We start from the raw sequence: 18,790 nt of genomic DNA on the forward strand, positions 1-18,790 counted from the left end.
CTTCAGGTACTGTAAATACAGAATCAAGCATTCATAAATCTAGTCTGTCAATTACTTTAAAATTAGACGAATTTTACACTTTATTTTTGTTTCAATCACCTGCATAACTTGTTATAATTTAAATGTCACTGTAACAAATTAAAACAAGCCACACAATATATTTTTGCTAACAATGGAAAAAAAACCTAATGACCAAATAATATAATAATTGGTTAATAATCACCCATAATTACAAGCGAAAAAACTACTCTTTGTTTGGAAAAGACGCGCGCTAAGCAATACACGTCACTCTGCGTATAAAATATTATTGTATGTATATATTGTTAATTCTTGATGAATCCCACAAATGCCACTAATTTTATGTTGTATGTATTGGCGGTTCTTGATGAATCTCACTGATGCCATAAATTCAATGTTGTTTTGTATCCATCACGAAAGATTTCGAAGAGGGTTTGAGGTCTTCTAACAAAAGTCACAGTTTTCCAACTTCCAGGTTGTTTGATGAATACGTCATACAATAATTGTAATTTCTACGTGATAACTCCAACTGGATGAATATCGACATTTATCGGTCAGATGACTGAACCCAATTTTCTTGAGGTTGGTAATTCTTTTGTTTTAATGACTAAGAATTGAATTTTTGTTATAATATAGAATTCGTAATTTTTTGCAAAAAAGTGGCAAATTTAAAAACTTTAAATATCAGAACTTCGTCGGATAAAATCCTACAAAAAAGTGTGTCTCAATAAAAACGATCAGAAGTTAAACCTGCATCGAAATAAAATAAAAAAAAAATTTTTTTTGCTTCAAAACAAGTTTTATATTACGTTGTTCGATCCTCTATACATTATTTATGAGACTTGCAATTTTCTTACGAATGTTTATTAATTTGTTTTAAAAATTAAAACTTGAATTTTTGTTATAAAATATAGCTTTTAATGACCCTTATGATATTCACCAAAAAAAGAAAATATGTCATAAAAATATTTTTTTTGCTTTGAAACAAGTTTTATATAGTAAGGTTATGGCTTAATAATTGTGTGATTGAATGTTCTTGAATAAAGCAGATTTTCCTATTTATATAGCTATGTTAATTAGTAGTTTTAACATCAAGTAAAGGGGTAAACGCCTCGTCTTACAGTCTTAAAATTAGTATGAAATGTATGTTGATGACCAAAACTTATACGAAGGGCAATGATCTCATAAAATAATAATAAAATATATATTACTATTGTTTTTCTAGCCTATGGTTACCGATCGCTGGCGTGAGCATCTGGACCGTTTATCTTTTAAGACGTGAGAAAATCATTCGATGCAGTTGGCACGCAAGCATCATAATCTGCGATACGCCAGAGCTTATAAAATAATCAGAATTATAAAATATGCGATACTTGGTCACAGAAGCTGAAACGCAGTAGACAGACGAAAATAATAGATAGTACTCCTTGAATCAGTAAGCTATCGAACGAATAACGATAGATGAGGGGAAATGCCACTGAGTCACAGCAGCAGAATTGAGCCAGGAAATCATCCAGCGAGCAGTCGCAAGAACACATTACGATAATGCCAAACGCTCTACCAAAATCACAGCCGACATGCCAGCGAAGACTACATTATAACTTTACCGCCTGATAGTTGCATCTTCATTTCTCTATTTATGTGGAAATTTATAAATACTAGTCACTACTATAGTCACTAGCTTTTCCGGCGTTTATATGACTGCAAAGTCACATCCATTTGACCTTAATACCCGTAATACGTTAACGTTTTGACGCTAAATGGCGAAGGTCCACTTCGATCGTCAGACTTAGTCCAGCCAAGGTACTACTTAAGAGTCGTCAGGATTAAAAATAGTGCTTTGGCTCGACTTTTACGATCGGAATATAAACTGTTGTAATGTCAAAATAATTCATGATTTTTGTGATTTGAACTTGAATGAACGCCATTGCATCGGTATAGCATAAAACATTTAAAATATAAATTAAATTAAATACTTACTGCATATTAAGAAAAGAGTTTATTGTCTGTTAGTTTAGCGTTTCGTTAATCTTTCAACGGGTAAAAAGCTAGTCTAATTATAATTTTCCACATCACTATTCCAACGCCTAGATATTTGGTTGATACAAATAATCTATTTATAAAAATAATTACTATACTTATAATCTGCTACACATATAAATATAACGGTATTATATCCACTGTTTTTAAATACATTAAATGTTACATATAAACATATCCTATTATATTGTATGTGGGGTAATATAATAAAACACGTGTGTGTATGTGCATAGACGTTTAATTCCGGTGGCGACCGACTGGTTGGATTAAATAGGCGCCATCATAATTTTCCTCAAACACGTCACAAATAAGCCAAGAGAACGTTTCTTATTTTCGAATCATCGAATTGGAACGCTAATGGAGGAATTTTCATACACCATAAAACCTCATTATTCGATTATAAACATGAGCCAATAAAACGTAGCATAATCGTATTATAAAACGTATTAAATGCAATATTATTACTGGCGCATGAATGTTTTCGCATTAAACGTAAGATTTATTATTATTATGTTAAATAATAAAATATAAATAATATTACATTATTAGACGCGACGACAGTTAGAAATGAAAGGTGTGTCAGTCCCGGATTAGTTTTATGAGTTGCGTGAATTGAATTTATTTTTTTAAATATTAGAATATGCACTTTTAGTACTGTTTAACTTAGAACACACGATAGAAGCTTTCATGAAAGATACAGTGAGCTTTAAAAATTACAATTCTTTTGACATTCCACAGATCAAAACGCTTCTGACTGCTAATATGTAGCATTTCTTATTTGTATGTTTCTTAGAATTCAGAAAAAAATAAACTTTTAAATTAGTCTCCATTATTAACATATTACATTTATTAATTAATAGTTAATTTGCAATCCGATTATTTATAAAAGTAAAAACTCACTTTTCGGCCTCGGAGATTTCATTACGAAGATTGTTTTATAATTGTTTATCTTGTTTAATCTATGTATTCTTCTAATCCTCAACACATTATGTATATATTTCATTTTCATAGTAATGATACACCTACTTAATCTGTAATCCGATTATTTATATTTAGTAAAATGACGAATTAATGAAAATTATTGTCGCGCAGCAAAATTTTATTATTAGATAATAATTATTTAAAACTGTTGTCACGGTACTGTCGGCCATCTTGTTTTATATTTGAATGCTTATTTTTTATTGGTCGAAACAACAGAACGCATTACCGGTGCCTCGGAAAGCAATGAAGCAAATTCAAATTTTATTTTTATTATTATTTATTATTATAATTAAATATATTTCATTTGTTTACGTGTATTATTATCCACCGTTCATACAAAGCGATACGATATACAGAGTAGAGAATGTTTCATTTTAAGCTATGCGCGTCCGGAAGTGGCTTAGAACAATTATATATATTTTAACATGTTCTACTTGTACTTCTTGTTAGGAAAAATATGCGTTAGAAACTTCGCAGTCCCATAAATGCAAATGTGTGCTGAAGCGTCGCATCGCAAACGGTTACTTTGGCAGTTTGACAGCTCATTACGATCGTCAACGGTGGGCCGAACACGTGTTTCGGTTATATTTAACTGCCAGTTAAAATTTAACCCCTTCGACGCCGCCTCGCGTGGAGGTCGCGCATATGGTCGGTGAGACGCTTTTTTAAAATATCCTATCTATGGTTATCTGAATGTATATTTAATACACACATACAATGCGACTCTAAAATACTTTTTTTTTCAATACTATCAGAACCGTTTATTAAAAGATCAATACAAAAGTAGTTTAAATTAATTAAAAATTTGCAATCTTAAGCATAACTTTTATAATGTTGTTTTGTATTTGTGATTGTAAAATAGAAATAATTTTATCGAAGAGTGATGGGAGCAGAAAGAGCTTCAGTGTTTCCTGATTAGAGATGCATTTAACTATAATGATTTTATTTAAATTTTACCTCAATAGTTTAATCAAAACATATTTAAAATCTCCCTAAACTGAGGCAAAAATCACTTTACACGCACTTCAAGAACTCATAAATTCGCGCATGGCTTTTAGATTGCTAAATTGTATTATTTGTTGATCTGTTAGGTTCCATTTAACGTTTAGAAAACGTGATAATCAAAAGTAATTTAAAAATATATGTCACTGATTTACTGATTTTGATTTCAGTCTGGTGTATTACTACGTACTTTTAGTTGTTGATTGTGTTTACCCCGCTGTAACGTATGGGGCTTACGCCTGTCAGTGACATACATCTAGCTCGACTGAAATTAGAATAGATTGAAAATCATTAATGCTAATCTTCCAGACATGATAAAAAATAAATAAAAACACTAGTGCTTATATGGTTTTGAACCCTGGTCTTTTAGGTATTAGACACCATCTTTGTTTCTTGTACTATGTAGTAATGATAATAGATCAGTAGAGAAAAAAATCATTTGACTTGCTTACGTTCATATTTGTACGTGTCGGTGTGAGTGCTGTATAATGTGATCGGATCTTTGTTTGTCCAAAGACCGATCAAAGTGGACAAATCAGTCGTTGGCCCCCTTTTGTTTGGCGCTCGCTGGGGACACAAGGGGCGACTTGTCGGGCGCCAGAGAGGGCGCGACGCCCCCCAGCCGGAGCACCTGTTGCTGTGGCGCCCGACGCTCGGGCGTCGCCCCTCCGCTGCTTCATCATCGTCCAGTGGCGCCTCGTGCCGAGACGTTCACATTTGCCAAAAATTAAACGCCGCATCGAATGTTCACATGTGAAAATATTACCAAAATAAATCGCGTTAAAAGTTTTAAAAAAATAACCACAAAGATACACACATGCTATGCGGTATTCTTGCGAGTCTTAATCCAAATATGCTACACATGCATTTACCAAAGTGATTTTTTTGTGATGTTTCGTCTGAATGCATTTTTGTGTTTAGATTGTTAGACTCAAACAGTATATGAATAAATGTTTCTATACACGTCTTCGTATTTATATGTATGAAATGTATTCTAAATGGTAATTTAGCAAAATGACATTTAACCTTAGTTTTAGCTTTTAGATTTTGAAGATCCCTTGTCTTGAACTCTAAAGTGTGAATGTTAGTAGTGCCAGAAAAAATCTTTTAAGGGAAGTCCTCAGATGAAGTGTAAGAGATAGTAATTCTTGGTTGCCCGCGTTTCAATATTTACATCCATAGCAGATTTTCTTTTTCGGTGCGACTACTAATTAGAAATAGATAGCTAGTTTTTAGTTTTAAATAAATTACCATCCACTGATAAACAAATTATAAACACGAATGTACGGATTATCTCTTTTCAAGGTGACGGATATTTTAATCCTTTCTGATTTATAGCCTGTACTTTGTGACTTAAGCTGTTAAAAAGTGGTTCACGGTTGTGTCGCATTCAAACAAAGAAACGCATTTTATCTTAAATGTTTAAAACGCATTATTACAAGCCAAACTAGCCTTTTTATGACCTAACAGCATAATTTAATTTCTCCAACTGTTAATAGATGAGTGATTCAATTGATGAACTTAACAGCTCCAATTTTATTAGCTGTTTTTGTCATTTTTTGTGAACGTCGTGCAATAGCACTTTCATAATAAGCGCTGTTTTTTCCCCTCTGATCATGTAAATTCCCTGTAACTAAAATTTCTGTTTATATATATAAACACAGTAATTATATCTTGAAATATTTTTAAGGATCAAAATATTTCGATCTAATTATTGAATTCTTCAGCTAAGAAAAGTACGTTTCTTTCTGAAGAAGATAATATTTTTCAAAAATTATTATCCAATTTAACTGTAAAACATTAAAAACTATTTCTACAATACACAATTATACGTTTTTTACCAAATAAATGGCATATACCAGTCTAGTAGAAGATTTAAAATACACTAAAATTATAAATTAAAGGATTAAACAAGTAGAAAGCATTGTAATGATAAGTCTAAAATGATAATAATGCTTATATTAATGTTCAATTTTACATTGCTTGAAAAGGCATGATAATAATAATAATACGAAAGCATGAAATGATATTAAAAAAATATTTGGACGACTCTGGAGATTCTGACGTTAATCTGACACATTAATTGTACAATTGTCCAAAAATACTCCAGTTAATAAATACGCGTTAAATAAAATAAATTATGCATAGGGAAAAAACAATATTGGTAAGCCAATGGGTCACTATCTACCCTAGTAATCCAATCAAAATTTTAACCACCGATCTTATTTGTTTCCCCTATATATTTTTTCGTTTATGATAAATACCATCGACTTCCTGTCTATTAATAACGGGAAAGCTTTTTTATAAATTACCAACAAGCAGCAATATATTATATAACATACACATATATTCGTATATACTACTTCTGACAATATAAATACATACGTAGTATGATTATTTTTTTATTGTATTTTATTATAGAAACACTTATTATCATAAATTAATATGTGTAAATGACTGCGGCATTGTTTTATATTTTTTTTGATAAAGTTCCGATTCAATAAATATATAACACTGCTCTTAAAAATGTCTAAGATTATTTTTATTATTTAATACATTTATTTAATCAATTTCAATAGTGCGTATATATAGATGTAAAGGTTTTCACCAACTATAGTTTATAAATAATTAAATGACAATGAATATTACCGATGTTACAAATTTATATTGTTATTTCGTGTATCGTTGATTAATCACTCAGTTGTAAAGATTTCAAGAAGAGTCTGAAATCTTCAATGAAACTCTACGATTCTATTAAGCTTCTAGATTCAAAGCTCATCGCGGGTCTTATTATTAAACTCTTGGTAACCTTAGCTTTCAGGTTTAATGCTAAATATATATTGTCACCGTTCTTGTTCTTATATATTTAAATATTTTTGTTAAGCATTTACAATAATAAACAAACAATTTAATTAAGTCTAGACAATAGTATTATTACATATGTATGCTGATATAAATTACATGGATGTTATCGATACCATTACGAGCATCCATCATTTAACTGCTACCGTCTTCTCACGTTGCTGATGCTTTAAATATAACTAAAATAATTATAAAACATTATTTTATTTTTATTAATTAAAAATGATTCCAAATTATAAGTCAACGAAGCAAAGTGTCATATAGGACACATAATTGACGGAAGTTCGTTCCTCATAACAAAGCCGAGAATCTTGATATCATTTACGTGGAGAGAGAATCCCCACTTGCTCTCATAAGTGATTCCGAAATCTTTAGTGAAAGTTTCTCTAGCCAAAGTGTTTCCATCGATAACTGCCGAACCTCCGAAGAAGCGACTCTTTCGACAATGAATGACGTTGAAATTAAGAAACTCGTTCTTAGGCACACGATGTCTATAGAAAATATGCTGAAAAATTAATTAAGACTAAGTCAATTTAAAAATAAATGCTTTATAATTAATTTAAACTTTCTTATATTTGTAGACTGACACTTGACATGTTAACTATTACTTTAATATTATATGACATGTTGCAAAGATCTGACTGTTTAAAGCTGAACATGTATATGTGTTATATTTAATATGTATTTGAGGCTTCGTATATTATACATTATGGTTATTATGATATTATATATTATTTATATAAAACGCATAACCACTTGTCGGTATTCGATACTAAAGCGGTAACCGCAGAACAAATTACAAACTACCGTGGAGAAACACCATAACTTCACAGTTTTTTTTCATCACAACGAAACCGCCGATTCGCGAACACATTATAGCATTTTTTTAATCATATCTCGTGTGCATTTTTTTGGCAGGTAATCCTTATAATGGACGGAGGTTAACGCACGTCGGGAATGCTCACGACGTTAATATACTCAATTTGTAATTGTACACCGATGGCGGTATCGGATGCCTTTTGTAACGGTACGTGAAATTCTTCCCAATCGATATAATACCAGTATTAAACAGTCGGCGTGGCGTAATGATCGTTTGTTGGCTGTCAGTCAGTCGAGTGATTGACGTGGAGAGTGTAAAAAAAGTATGCAAGAATGCTCTTTAATATGCAGTGTGCGAATTCCGCACCACGTTCAGTGACTTCTAGTTCTCGAGGGGCTCTTAGATTTGAGAGGAAAAAATCAACAAAGAAATATGTTGACTTTCTAAATCGACAGTGTAATATAATGACTTTAGTTCAGTTCTGTATAGGATGACAGACGTATTTAGTTCATAGACAAGAATTGAAGATCAAATAAAATCCACTCCACCTAACCACTTAGTGGTAAACATCACATGAAATAGTTGTTTTTTCAACTTAAATCAAATATAATTACATATTTTTTATCCATGTAGAGCAATGCAACGTAAGCTTCGTTAAATTATTTAATTTGTGGTCACTCTAGTAAGAAGCTATGTTGTGCCTAATAAATCACAATCCATATTATACTTTCTGATTTGAGAAAATATGTAGAAAGCGCTCAACCCTTTATAGCCCAAAGTATTTTTAAGAAGTATTGCCCCAAGTCCAAGGCAATTTAAATGAATATATTTAATTAAATACTTTAGTGATCATTAAATATAATAAAAAGAAAAAAAGCTTTTTTTTTATATTATTATTTGGAATAAATGAAACTTTTAATTTTAGAATTAACTTTAGAAGTTAAATTATATATTTATAATATTAATAGTATTTTTTTAGTTTGTATAATTAAATGGAATTTAATTCATATTAATTCAAGAAATGTACTAATATTAATCTTACTATTGTAGATTATATTTTATTATTATTTATAAGAATAGTTTTATTCATTTATTCAATTATAATAAATGAAATATTTAAAATACGTTTTATTTATGACATTTATATGATTTTAAATAACTTGGGAAAAAATATTTAAAAAAAAAATAGGAGCTGCCATGGTAACCGAAAATCCTTGTCGCTTCTCTTACTACCTGCTCTGCATGCAGCAGTGAATTTAGCGGTTTATAATTATGTTAAAAATATTCGTATGAATTAAATTTAAAAAAAATAATGATAATTTTGGAAAAATCTTTAAATTATTTGAAAAATGAGAAATCATATTTTCTCTCGAAATTATAGATAAATAATTCTCAAGAAAAAAACTCACGTTCTTCTTATTTATTCCCGTGAAAAGACAGTGAAGCCAAAATATAATAAGTCCGTTTTGTAATAGTTATTCTGAATAATACTTAATTGTCGTTATAGGTGCGTTCATTAAGGGGAGCAGAGATTGACTATGCAGCTTAATTGCTACAAATAAATATTTTCCGTTACGGATTTATTTATTTTATTATTAATTTATTTTAGCAAAACATACATATAACATTAACATGAAAAAAAATGTTTCTTTATTTCATTGATGAAATTCGCTACGTTTTTATTTTTACGGATTGCTCTAGGAACGATTTTTAGTAACGGCATTTCAAAAGCTGCAAACGACAAAGGTTTAATTTAGCAATACATAAATGAAATTAAATTTCAAAATTCACCAATCATTTAAACCAATTTCGTCATAAGCTTCGAGACTTAAATTTTAAACTGTCCTTTTTGAATAGTCGCTCAATGTAAAGCCACCATTAAACTTAAGCTTCCATTAATGAGCTGGTGCTTAGCACTTACGTTATTGGCTCTAAATTGCCCCTCTTTCCCATTTGTACAAGCCTCTCAAGTTTGTTAGTAGTCTGCAAATTAAACTATTTTTACAATTGCGAGCCTCTACGACTTTTGCGCCTTTTTTAAAACATGTTTCAATGGATTATATATTTTATTAAATAAACTGTTTTAATACATATATTCTGGTATCTAACCAATTGGCCACCAGACCCGATAGTTATTCCTCAAGACTGTTCGCAAGAAAGAAACGAAATGGTGCATAAGAACTAAGATCAGAAATCAAAACACCAGCTCTTTAAATACTATTATAATTCATACCATCAACTCAACGGCTTGCTATGTTACTAAAATTCATCTGGAATATTCCGCATTTGACACCGCCACCCGATACTAACACCAGATCTATACATAAGTATTATTTTTGCAGTATAAAATACATATACATACCAAACAGATCCATCAAGTAAATATATTACTGGCTGACAAAGTTACATTAATCGGTCCCAAAATAAATTGTGAGAGAATTGTGATTAATTTGTGAGGCAATTGGAGGTTTGTGCGGACCATGGAAGTAATATTAATTAAAGGTGAAATGTTGTTTCTTTATGTGACCTATAAATTTTAATGTGTGTGAACTTCTGCATTAGGCATTGAATTATTATAAATTAAATTCTACTACATTGAAAAAAGCTATTAACATAATTGCTTTCAATTAACTCAAATTAGATGTTTAATGTGATATTGTCACGTTATTTACTTTTAAAATTAAGTAATATATTAATATTATAATTATAAAATAGCATGTTTGCTGTTTAATTAATTAAAATTGTAATTTATTAGAGAAAGAGGTAAGATCACACATCTACTTATTTCATTAAAGAACCGACAACTAAAAGCAATAATTCGTCAGTTTATGGCTCAGCTGTATAACCGCTCTAAAGCACGCAAAGTTTGACTAGTCCGCTTTTTTGTGTCTGTTCTATTATCTTATTTTTTTTATTATGTCATGGTGTTTTATATACCGAAATATCTCATATTCGTACTTGAAATAATCTGATCGAACGCCGGCCGGTGCTAACCAGTTTAGTAATGAGCGGTAAAGTGTACTCGTTGTTTTACCAGTACATGGCGATTTGCTAGTGTGTTTGCTTTTGAAATGTGTTTGTATAATTATTGTCCTTGTGTGCTATTATTAATATGGTAATACATACCTAGTGGTTGGCGTTAAATGTTCACATTGCTAATTGACAGTTTTCGATTGTTTGCTGACAATTAACAAATACTACACAAAAAACAGGATTGCTAAGCAAACACATTTCTAAAACGAGGAGTGTGTGCAAACTTTGAACAGATGCTGTGTGAAATTGTTTGTGATGGTGTATTGTGTAATTATCCTAGTACTTTGTTAATGTACAACTTTATTATCATAATTTTAATTATACACAATTGAAATTTTACAATCAGCTTAATTTTACAAGTCAAGTCACGCATAATACACAAAATAAATTTATATTTGTTTGTCTCTTTAAAAACATGCAAGTGGAAAGTATTTACAGGTTGAAGCACCATTTTAAAAATTAGTTATATTAGGCACTAAAATATTTTAATGGTACAATAGTTTCAATAACTAAATCATTATTTTGTTTATATTAATATTTAAATATTATTCTATGTAACATGGCGCCAATTATTGTCAAAGCCGAATAAATATTATATTGATTTAAGAGCTGCTGTCAGTTGCAACACATTAATATTATTCAAGTGACAATAAGAAGCAGTCATAAACGATATCTTAAAATTAAAAAAAATACGCTTGTAGATGTACATAGCCATTTTAACGAGTGATTAGAGTCTTAAAAAAACCGTGAGTAAATTATAAAAAGCAAATCAAAATTATATTAACATAATTTAGAACTTTGTTATAAAGGGCTCGCTGCTATTGCGATCCTAATGCACTAAACTATCTGGAAGTTGTCTGAACCGAAGTTACAACTAAAGTCGGCCGAGACCTACGACATCGAGTAAGCGACCACACTGTCGCAAATTTCATACGCCGTCCAGACGGCGGCCGTGAATGACGTTCGAACGGCGGCTTCTATCACGTACATCTAGCATATTTGCGCGCGATCGAAAAATGTGACAAATAATCGCTATTTTTAAATTGTCATATTATTAAAATTACGCTACTGATAATTATAAAAGTTTGTGTGGGCACTCACCAATACAATATCAGTGAAAACCTTTCGGTTATAAATATTCAATTCATGCAAAATCTTTGTCGGCTTTTGCAAAATGCTAAAATGCATAAAAATGATACTTCAGAATACAAACACCAGATCTGTGACTATCCTAGAATTTGTCGCCATCGATTCTAAATAAGAATTCGTTATGATGTGACATTTATATAAACCGATCTAGGAAAATACATAAGGATATTCGAAACGATTTTTTTTAACGAAAACAAGTACCAATAATTATTATTTAATATTTAATTTTATATGAAAAAAAATATAATAACGATATCTGTTAAAAGAATATACTATCAAAAATATAATTAATCCATTTTGGTGCCTCAAAATATTCAAAGATGTCAGTAAGAGTCTGTTGAAGTCCCCGATAAGCACGTGGTATTATAACTTGACCACGTGACCACGATGCAGCGCACGACGTGCGTGTTAAGCATAGAACGCCTACGCGCAAACTGAAATTGAGCCGAGTTACTCGTTCTATCTCAGTTTTCGAAAAAGCATATCATTATCTCTGTCACTCTCGTCACTTAACACGCGAGAGAGCGAAAGGGGAAGTATCTCACCGCTCGCGCTCGAAAGAGCAGCTCCGACTTCGGTCATTTTGACTCGGAAAATAATGCCGACAATGTTCGGAAGCGGTCGAAGCTGGCCAAGTCGACTGCATTATCCCCACTTTACCTCCCGTTCTCAGTACCAGAGATTTTAGAGCGGGCAGAACCGATCTCGACCGAAGTAACCCACTGTATTCTCTGTCCTTGGTCAACTTTAGCCAACTTTCAGAGATTTTAAACCTATTAAGAAATATATATTTATATACCAAAAAAATACTATAAAAATATTTCACTCGATCGCGTTAACCCACTTATCTCATATAGCATTATAGTTTTTTATACAATCTAATATTGCCTCGTTCACGCGAAAATCAGTCAATTTCTAAACGTCAGTCAGTATCGATTTACGCGCAGCATTTAATGCTTAAATCAATGGCGTCGAGAGGAAGTTTGACAGGACGGTCGTTGTTTTGGTTGGAAAGGCGAGAACAGTGCCGCATATCAAACGCAATACATTAAGTCCGGTGGGCAATTAATCAGGCACCGTGACGCGTATCTAAACATTTGCTCTCGCTATCTGACTATGTGGCTAGAAAACACATTTCGCAACCAGAGGATTCCTGACGCGCACCTGAGTCACAAATTTCACAAACGACTAGTGTATATGCTATAATAGATTTATTGTGTTATACCGTATAACCGACAAGAAAAATGTCAGATGTATTCTGCTGACAAATTGTGCCCATTTGCTTTTACATATATTTTTATCGATTGAAAATAGCAGTTCCAAATGTAGCGTTTTGTATTTTTGTCTTCTAAAGAATACATATTGAACTCACAGTATCAGTGACTGATCTTTAGCTTGTAATGAAACATCTTAACAATGAAGGAATTGTCATTGACGTTGAAAGCAACATACGTTTGATTTCTGCTAAATATAAATTCAATTGTTATAGACAATAAAAATACAGGAACAAAACAATATTTAAATCGAAAGAAAAATATATTTTTAGACACATGTATAAGTATATAAAAATACGTTATTACATTAAGGGTCTATAATAAATATCAAACATGGCTAATAAATATCTATGGCGACCACACATATAGGCACATTTAGAAGGGCGACTGTCTCATTGTTGTGACCAAACTGTGACCAAATACGTTCATTCATTAACAATAAAACAAACACCATTACACAAGAGGGATGTCTGAACATATTTATTCCTTTATATACATACGATTACAGTGTTTCTTAGTCTGGGTTGCGAGAGAAGATTCTAACTCTTTGATGTGCATTATAAAATTTAAAATTTATTCACCTAATATAGCTAATTGTTTGTACACTAAATAAATTTAATTAAAACATATTATGAACACAAAAAAACTTTAATATTATAATTTATTTCCTAAAGCACGAAGGTGTTTCTTTATTCCATTGAGGAAACTCACTACATTTTTATGAATATTATTATACAAATTCCACTTTTTTTAATATTAAATTGCTTCTATATCTATTGTAGTATTAAATCTATGTACATCTGTATTTTTTATTGAATACTCTGTAACTTATGTATTAATACTAAAAAATCATCTTTAATATTTCTTGAAAATCCAACCATTTCAATCTATCAATCATACTTCTACAACTAGTAAATCTATTTTTACTTAAAACTACTCTCATTGCCCTATTTTGTAATTTTTGCAACATTAATTTATCTAGTTTATTAAGCATATATAATATTGTTGTACAATAATGTAGAAGATAATTTTTTTGTGTTTATAGTAAACATATTTCTCATCCTAAATAATATACCGATTTTTATACTATTTTTTTTTTAATATATTCCTAAACATTGTTTTTATTAACAAATACTCCTAAATATTTTATATTATTAAATATTTATATAATAGAGTTATCTATAACTATTTTTATATTATTTATTGATACTGGATCTTTTTATATTTGCAACAGAGATTTAAGAAAAGTCTATTACATTGAAGTACGAGTGAATTCACATATTCAAATAAAATTTAGAACTAGACTTACAACAATTCTGGTGAAACCTTATCCACAGCTGGCTAAAGTAACATTGCGTACACTTCTACTACATGCTACTACCTTCCTGTATGAAATATGCACAGAAAGACATAGAGATATTATTATGAGTAAGCAACAACAATGATCTATGGAAGTGTTTTTATGTATTTTTTAATAAATAAAGTTTTTTGCACTAAATATAATTTCCTTTTTTTTCAAGGGGGTGCGAGAACGAATTTTCTGGTTCAAGGGGATGTTGATCACTTAAAATGTTAATAAATACTGTACTATTAAGAATTTAAGGTAGTGTTTTAATCATATTTAAAACAGAATATGTACACATGAATATGTAAATTGCGAGACCTATTGAAATTTTATGTGCTAAAACTATTATAGTATTTTTTTATATACTTATATATGTTTTGTGATTATATATACGTTTTTTTTAGTTTCGCTCTCGTATTTATAATTTGCGGCCAAGGTAAAAATGTCTTTTCTTATTTCACACACGCAGTCAATCAAGGCGACTGATTGATGATGTGTTTTAAATATATTTTATATCGCCTCGAATGTCATCAATCAAGAAAGTATTTCAAGGCCTATCGTATTTTTCACGTTTCAGTTACATAAAGCTAAGCATTATTAATAACATAAGCTTTTATCTATAATCAAAGTTTAATTATAATTCACCAACACCGTCTATTTAGAAGTGAATTTAATACTATGAAAATTCGCAATCGCTCATACCTGACCTCACGTAAACGAAAGGTGCCCAGCTATTACTTACATGCTAGCGGTAATCGTTGCTTTTTTACTTCTCCTTAAACCTAAGGTATGTATTAGATTTATTAACAAGCATTTATCATCGGGTTGAGCGTATTAAAAATCGCTTTTGAACGTTTCCACCGGCAATGGCTTAGCGCTTAGCCGACCTGTAAGGTCTTAGGTTAGGTTTTACGACTCAAAGATAAGATTTCGACGGCACCGAGTTCCCAAGAACAATTGTGGGACAATAAGTTATTGTATGTGTGCCGATATTCATCTCAAGTATAAATAAACGGCGTACTTTGTACGGTGAAGGTTTTCTCGTGCGCCTCATAAAATTTTCATAGCTAACAAGTATACATATTTTTATAGATATATTTAAGAAAAATCTTAATTTGTTCCCACGTCCGGCTCATAACATAAAATTCAATTTCCATTAGCGATTTCGTAATAAACTTTCGTCAATTACTTCCAAGTGCTCTGAACGATGAGCAAAAAATATATGTCTAAATATATTTTATGTGTATAGTCATCGTGCATCCACATCCAAGCTTCATCACGATTCTTCTTCTTGTCGACTCATGGGTTAATTTACACAGCTCAAAAGTACCTTAAAAGTACACAAAAATATTATTGAAAAAAATAAAACAATGGGTTATGTACTACCTATAAGTATTTAAGCAATTAAACTAAAGGCGCACGTCTGATCATTTAATTAATTTAAAATAAAAATTTCACAAATATTTCATGCAAATGCAATATAACGGTCGAGATATGCTTTATCAAAGAAAATATTATCAGAAATATTTTTACTGCAGTGGGAACCAAATCGTATTTTTTGTGAACAATTTTTTTCTTTCACAATAAAAATAAATTTCCCGCTCAGAAGAGGAAACTTTAATATAAAAAAATGTTAAAAGAATCGCAAGGTCGTCAATCTCAATCCATAACATTTTTTTTCAGATTTGAAAATAAAGAGAACGTAACACTTGCCGCTGACCGTAATGATAACTGCCACATTGAGGTCCAATTAGAAAATCAAACTGATTCGCAAGCTCAGAATTCAATTGAAAAAAAGCGAATATTACATTTGGACATGTTGTTACCGAAGAACAAAATATAATATAAACACTTGAAGGAGGAATGACTTTGAAAGATCATGATGCAATCGATGATTTAGGTGCAGATTTTCAGTATGAAATATGATGACCCTGGTACTTTCCCGCAAGTAATCTTTAATAAGTTGCAATAGCTTTAGCGAATTCCTAAATATTTTAAAGAATTTATTAAAAGAGATAAATGGTATACAATTTCAAGATTCGAATATGGCCTGAATATGCGTGGCGAAATAAATGATGTGAAGTCTCGAATTTTAGAGAAGAAGAAAAGTGGCACATTTTTCCCTGCGGTGCACTTTCGTTAAATCAAGTAGAAGTGAATGCAACAAATAATAACCAAGATGTGATAACATTTTTTAAACATATAGAAAACTTCTATTCCTTGTTTCTAAAGTTTGTCAAATACAAGGTGAAGGAAAAAACCCAAGCTATATGAACAATTGCTAAACATTATCTTGGAGTAATTGAAGTATTAGATGATTTTTTTTGAGATGGGTAAAAAATTAACTCCATCAGTTCTGAATACAACGAAAGCTCTAAAAAATATTTCAGGTTAATGACAGTGTTTTGTCACAAAATTTTGGCAAGTATTACTAACATCAATGTTTTTATACAAAGTAAAGGAATATCCCTCAATGTCGAAATCATTCTTATTACAGATTTAGTGCAAGAGATGCAACAACATTTACGCGACTCTTGAGAAATTATTTTTCAAAAGACAAATTTTTTTTCAAAAATTTTAGGAGAACTAACAGTCAAAGAAAATAGAAGAAAAGTTGTGGAAAGCAAAGAACATTTCAAAGAACATTTATATTTTTTCTGCTTTAGTTTATATTAATAACGATGTGACGCACTTAAAGCTGCAAATGAAATAAACAAATTATTTGCATCAATTTTCGATATTCAAAATTTAGACTAAATTTCAACAAAATTTCAACATTAATCAATCTTTTCGACAAGGAATTATTGGTTAATTTTATAGAAGAACTCTTATGTTTGCAAAAATAACATGAAACAGATTTTAGCGCAGAAAAAATACGTTAAAACTTTTAAATTAAATTTTCTAGAAAAAATGCACGGTGTATTTGTAAATGTATATGTATTGCCCTAAAATGATTTTGCACAATTTCAGTCACTGTTTCGACGGCAGAAAGATCTTTCAGTTGATTAGAAAATTTGCTAAAAACGTGGCAGAGAAATTCAATGAAATACTATTAGCTCAATCTTGTGCATTGTTCATAAAATATCTAAAAATATGTTATAATTTTAGCAAAGTGTTCGAAAAGTTTGCGTCAAAAAAATATGTTTCGAAATAATTTACATACACGTATGTATTATATATGTATGTATAAATAATTTGTAAATAATTGTGTGAACAGAAATATAAATAAACATGTGAATGAAAATGTCAATAATTTTTTGAATAAAAATGTAAATAGTTATATTATTAAAATTATATATATTAAGCCTTTTATTTTATATAAATCTAATTGTTTTTACAAAATATGCAAAAATATTTTTTTTTGCATTTATTTAATTTTTTTTCTTAATATTATTACTCCTAATTGTTTATTGTAAAATATATATCGATAAAGTGATTTTTTTAAATAGTGTTGTATGTTTTAATTTTTTATTTTAATTATAAATAATTAATCTATTTATTTATTTTTAAATAATAGGAAATAGTGTAACTATTTAGTTTAAAAAAAATAGTCATTTCGGTAGGAAGAGGGGGCCTGATAAACATGTTGGCCTGGGGGCCAGATTCAGGATGTAGGGGCCATGTACGGCAGCACTAACGAAAGAATGTGCGCGCTCTTGAAGAATCGTTGCCAAATACCGTTTCCAAAGATATCAGGCAGTAAAACTACTATTGACACAATTCAGAACAAAAACATTAAAGCAAAAACTAGAACTTTAATAATACATTTAAATATATAATAGAGATTTTATTTACGTCACTAAGCATATATATTAGATTAATCAGGATTCAAAGAAGAGTAGAATCATTGATCTCTTCCCTTTGTTCAACCATATACGTATATGCAATATAAAGAAGCTTGGAATACGCGAGAGCTTAGTCCGGCTTAAAAAGCTTAGGTCGGATCGATACAGACATCAACTTCGAAGTCGAGCAGCCGCTTCCACTTTGATCGACCGATATGGTCCAGCCAAGCAGTAACCAGATAAAATCTTTTTACATATAATATATCAAAATAATAAACAAAAATGGAACATAAATCTTACAATTCCTTGAAAATAAAATTTAGCAAAAAAAAAATATGCAATAATATTGATAATGGCTTAGATTTATTGTATACTATTACTTATTACTCATAGACTGCAAAGTTCACCCAATCTTTCACTCACAAACTGCGCAAAGATCTACTTGTTAGTCGGTCAACGAGAGTTTTAATCTTCTCGTCGA

Source organism: Plectrocnemia conspersa, unplaced genomic scaffold, assembly GCF_051122295.1.
Source record: "Plectrocnemia conspersa isolate PC_06_02 unplaced genomic scaffold, ASM5112229v1 ptg000002l, whole genome shotgun sequence".
Lineage (NCBI taxonomy): Eukaryota > Metazoa > Arthropoda > Insecta > Trichoptera > Polycentropodidae > Plectrocnemia > Plectrocnemia conspersa.